This window comes from Bos indicus, chromosome 24 (assembly GCF_029378745.1).
Source record: "Bos indicus isolate NIAB-ARS_2022 breed Sahiwal x Tharparkar chromosome 24, NIAB-ARS_B.indTharparkar_mat_pri_1.0, whole genome shotgun sequence".
NCBI lineage: Eukaryota > Metazoa > Chordata > Mammalia > Artiodactyla > Bovidae > Bos > Bos indicus.
In genome coordinates this window covers 13,723,385-13,729,179 of record NC_091783.1, presented here as the reverse complement: position 1 = coordinate 13,729,179, position 5,795 = coordinate 13,723,385, and the positions used below count along the sequence as shown (strand labels likewise).

The 5,795-nt window shown below is 40.8% G+C and overlaps 1 pseudogene; it reads left to right on the top strand.

The window, feature by feature from the left end:
* Nucleotides 1-336: 336 nt before the first annotated feature.
* Nucleotides 337-1,306, top strand: LOC109577649 (RWD domain-containing protein 1 pseudogene; annotated as a pseudogene).
* The last annotated feature ends 4,489 nt before the right edge of the window (nucleotides 1,307-5,795 follow it).

Genomic DNA, 5,795 nt, shown 5'->3' with positions numbered 1-5,795 from the left:
GGCAGAAAGTGAAGAGGAGCCTGTTGATGAAGGTGAAAGAAGAGAGTGAAAAAGCTGGCTTAAAACTCAACATTCAAAAAGCCAAGGTTATGGTCTCCAGTCCCATCACTTCATGGCATATAGATGAGGAAACAATGGGAATAGTGGCTTTATTTTCTTGGACTCCAAAATCACTGCAGACAGTGACTGCAGCCATGGAATTAAAAGACACTTGCGAGTCGGAGACCGGCGAGGGGCTGTTGATCAGCAGGCCCAGCCTGGCTGTGGGCTCCAGGCCTCTCTGCCTGGGACTCTGCACCTGTGCCCGCCTGGCCGCTGCCTGCTCTTCCAGCGCCACTGCGGTCCAGGCTGCAGCATGCCGCCTGGGTATCTGGGCGATCCATGGGCTGCAGCAAGGGCCGCGATGACAGATTACGGTGAGGAGCAGCGCAACGAGCTGGAGGCTCTGGAGTCCATCTACCCTGACTCCTTCACAGTATTATCAGAAAATCCACCCAGCTTCACCATTACTGTGGTATCTGAGGCTGGAGAAAATGATGAAACTGTCCAGACAACCCTCAAGTTTACATACAGTGAAAAATACCCAGATGAAGCTCCCCTTTATGAAATATTCGCCCAGTTAAATCTAGAAAATAATGATGTAGCAGATATTTTAAAATTATTAGCATTACAGGCAGAAGAAAACTTGGTATAGTGATGATCTTCACCTTAGTGACAGCTGTGCAAGAAAAATTAAATGAAATAGTAGATCAAATAAAAACTAGAAGAGAAGAAGAAAAGAAACAAAAAGAAAAAGAAGGAAAAGAAGCTGAAAAGCAGTTATTCCATGGTACTCCTGTTACAACTGAGAATTTCTTAAATTGGAAGGCCAAGTTTGATGTAGAACCCTTGGAAATTAAAAAGAAATGGATGAAGGAAGAAGAGCAAACAGGAAAAAATGAATTAAGTAGGAGACAACTATTTGAAACAGATCATAATCTCGACACATCTGATATCCAGTCCTTGGAAGATGCTGGAAACAACGTGGAGGTAGATGAGTCCTTGTTCCAGGAAATGGATGACTTGGAGCTGGAGGAGGATGATGATGATCCAGACTACAATCCTGCTGACCGGGAGAGTGACTTGACCGACTGATGGACTATTCCCATCTGCAGAGAGGCTTGACTGCCACAGCATCTGTGGCTATGCTGAGAGGGTATTGATTTTCCTTTATTTTTTCTAAGAAAAAAATAATTTTCAGGAGAATATTCTTCTGATGGCTTTCATCATTGAACTTAATAAATTGATCTTAAAAACTTCAAAAAAAAAAAAAGGCACTTGCTCCTTAGAAGAGAAACTATGACAAATTAGAAATCGTACTGAAAAACAGAGACATTGCTTTGGTGAAAAAGGTCCGTAGAGGCCAAGCTATGGCTTTTCCAGTAGTCAAGTGTGTAGGTGAGAGTTGGACCATAAAGAAGGCTGAGAGACAATTGTGATGCTGGAGCAGACTCTTGGACTTCAAGTAGATCAAACTATTCAATTGGTTGATGAAGGAAATCAATCTTGAATATTTTTGGAAGGTCTGGCTCTGCAGCTGAAGCTCCAATACTTTGACTAACTCATGCAAAGAGCTGACTCATTGGAAAAGATCCTGATGCTGAAAAAAGATTGAAGGCAAAAGGAGAAGGGGTGGCAGAGAATGAGACAATTAGATAGCACCACTGACTCAATGGGCATGAATTTGAGCAAACTCCAGGAGATAGTGAAGGACAGAGGAGCCTGGCATGCTATAGTCCATAGGGTCAAAGAGTCAGACATGACTTAGCAACTGAAGAGCAATAACAAAATAGTTGAGAATTATGTTTTATTTTGCACACAAAGCTGGAGATTTAAGCCTGGGAAGAATCCTCTCTGCTCTGAAAGACTCCTCTGAAGAGGTAAAGCAGAAGGTAGACTAGATAGGGATTTTTGCAACAAAGACCGAATAGTCAAAACTTTAAAGATTACTGTTAATTAAAGAAAACAAGATATCTCCAGTTAATGAATTTAGCACTTTCTTATCTATGGGCAGAAACAAGAATCTGGGCTCACTGAAATCATTCCTTTGATATGCACTTCAGCTATTTGGGGCTAGTATCCTCTGTTGTCCCCAGTCTCCTAGGGTTACTGTTATGGGGTGGGTGCAGTGACTGATGGGTTGATGGTGGACGTCCTATTTCTATCCTGAGCTCTCTCTGCATTCATCTTTGGGTCAGCCATAATGTGATGGCTTGATAGTTGTAACATCCTTTTTTTTTTTTTTTTGATATTGATATTTATATACCAGTCAACATTTTTTTCATTGAGACATTCAACATGAAAGTTGTTATTTCAGTGTCAAAAGTCAAACTGATCTGTGACAGTATTTCTCAAAATATTACAGTCCAATAGTACACAAAAAGGATAGATTAGAAATCCTTACAATTGATGTCATAAGAAAAACTACTTCCGTCAAGAGGGGTAGCTTGTTTCAAAGGCTATTTAAAACTATATACAGCTTCATAAAAATGTATCACAGTGTTAGAATAGATGCGATTTTTTCTTGACTCTGACCTTTGTGTCAGTAGTATTAACTTGACTCCTATCCCTTTCCCAAGACAAATACATTTTTATTAGGTAAAAATTTATTATAAACACTGAGATACTGAATATCTAATTGCATTCCTCCTCTATTTTTCATGATTCTCTTCAGGCATCAAGCTCACCATCTTCTTATTTCATTTGTTGATGTAAGAGATTTACATATGCTTCTCTATGGGTGGAACAATGCTCAGTTCGTCCTCCTTCAGAATGGACATTTCTTGGACTTTGGTGGCATCATTCTTGCACTTTGGTGGTGCCCTGCCTTTGGGTGTACCTATATGAGAGGAAGTGGTTGGGCATCTACTCAGTGGCAGTCGTACTCCATCACCTTCTCTGAAATAAGTCTATAAATGTTAAATTTATTAGCTAAATACTATAAGAATGAGGCTTAGCTGCAAAAGAAAACAGAAGGCTGGCTTTGTGCCAAAGAAGAACCAGAGAGTGACCATTTCACAGTTACTCCAGTTGTCTTAACCACTGAGCTGCTGCCAAATTGCAAATATAAGATGAACTGTTAGGAGGCTGACTTGAAAATAGTCAAATCATTCAGTCATATAGACATAGACAGTGTAAAATGGAGGTCAGCCTAGCTGGCAAACAATGAAGGATTTTGCACCTCCAGGTTATTTATATGAATAACTCATATGGTGAAAGGGAGAAGGAAATCACTTTAGTCAGGAGCACTAAAATGGAGAATTCATAAAGATTATGAAGAATCTTGCAGAGTATCTAGTCCAAACTGTTTCTATTATATGTAAAGAGATTGAGGTAAAGAGAAATTAATAAATTAACCAGTATCATTACAGTTAATGAGAGAGCAAGGATTAGAACAGAAGAATTGAAATTATGATTCAGTCCTTTTACCATATCCAAGGGAAGGGTGCTTTGTACTTCCTTCCAATACCCCTTTCCCTAATATTGCAACTGAGAATCACATATTCTACCCTATCCTAAGGCAGGTGTGAATTGGTGAATGGGTACTTAAGAGGATGAGGGAAATATCAGCCTAACAAGAAAGTAACATTGATATTCATGGGACCTAGGGGTGGAAGTGGAACATGGGGAGCCTCTCAATGGCTCAATCTTTAGTTCAGAGTTCAGCATCAGACTTTGTTGTTCATCTTACTACAATTATGCATGTGAAGGTATTCTTTAAAATAGCTACATGCATGTTTAGCACTAAAGAAAATAAAGTTTCAAAAGTGGATGTTTGTGCTGTTTTGTTTGTATTTAATACCTTCTAAGGAGAAACAGTGGAAACAGTGTCAGACTTTATTTTTGGGGGCTCCAAAATCACTGCAGATGGTGATTGTAGCCATGAAATTAAAATACCCTTACTTGGAAGGAAAGTTATGACCAACCTAGATAGTATATTCAAAAGCAAAGATATTACTTTGCCAACAAAGGTCCATCTAGTCAAGGCTATGGTTTTTCCAGTGGTCATGTATCGATGTGAGAGTTGGACTGTGAAGAAAGCCGAGCACTGTGAAGAATTGATGCTTTTGAACTGTTGTGTTGGAGAAGAGTCTTGAGAGTCCCTTGGACTGCAAGAAGATCCAACCAGTCCATCCTAAAGGAGATCAGTCCTGGGTGTTCATTGGAAGGACTGATGCTGAAGCTGAAACTCCAATACTTTGACCACCTCAGGCTTAGAGTTGACTCATTGGAAAAGACCCTGATGCTGGGAGGAATTGGAGGCAGGAGGAGAAGGGGACAACAGAGGGTGAGATGGCTGGATGGCATCACCGACTCGATGGACATGAGTTTGAGTGAACTCCGGGAGTTGGTGATAGACAGGGAGGCCTGGCGTGCTGTGATTCATGGGGTCGCAAAGAGTCTGACATGACTGAGCGACTGAACTGAACTGAACTGGACTGAAGTGATAAAGAAAGGAGTATGTCAAGGCTGTACATTGTTACCCTGCTTATTCAACTTGCATGCAGAGTAACATCATATGAAATGCTGGGCTGGATGACTCACAAGCTGGATTCAAGATTACCAGGAAAAATATCAACAACCTCAGATATGCTGATGATACCACGTTAATGGCAGAAAGTGAAGAGGACCTAAAGAGCCTCTTGATGAAGGTGAAAGAGGAGAATGAAAAAGCTGGCTTAAATCTCAACATTTAAAAAGCAAAGATCATGGCATCTGGTCCCATCAGTTGATGACAAATAGATGAGGGAAAAGTGGAAACAGTGTCAGATTTCATTTTCTTGGGCTTCAAAATCACTGGACGGTGACTGCAGCCCCCAAATTAAAAGGCACTTGTTCTTTGGAAGAAAAGCTATAATGAACCTAGAGCAGAGACATCACTTTACCAACAAAAGTCCATATAGTCAAAGCTATGGCTTTTCCAATAGTCATGTATGGATGTGATAGTTGGATCATAAAGACGGCTAGGGGCTGAAGAACTGATGCTCTCGATATGTGGTACTGGAGAAGACTCTTGACAGTCCCTTGGCCTGCAAGGAGATCAAACCAGTCCATCCTAAAGGAAATCAACCCTGAATATTCATTGGAAGGACTGCTGCTGAAGCTGAAGCTCCAATACTCTGGCCACCTAATGGGAAGAGCTGACTCATTGGAAAAGACCTTGATGCTGGAAAAGATTGAGGGCAAGAGGAGAAGGGGAACAACAGAGGATGAGATGGTTGGATGACATCACTGACTTAATGGAGATGAATTTGAGCAGATTCAGGGAGATAGTGAAAGCATGCTGCATTTCATGGGGTCACAATGAGTCAGACATGACTTAAAGACTGAACAACAACAAAGTGATGAGTGATACCTGGTGGCTCAGTGGTAAAGAATCTGCCTGCAAATGCAGGAGATGCAAGAGACATGAGTTTGATCCCTGGCTCAGGAAGATCCCTTGGAGAAGGAAAGGACAACCCACTCCAATATTTTTGTTTGGAAAATCCCATGGACAGACGAGCCTGATGGGCTACAGTTCATGAGGTCACAAAGAGTTGGACATGACTGAGCTACTGAACAACAACAAGAAATGATATTTAAACACATATTTCTAAAGAGTAGATTCCTTACTTTCTCATAGGTAGAATTAGGAAGTTGGTTCTGCTGTTTTGCAAGAACTAATCAGATAGGAGGGACAGCCTCAGCTGTTATAGATAAAGCCAAGTTCATGACCTTATAACACATTTTTAAAAATGCTGTGTCTTTGTACATTT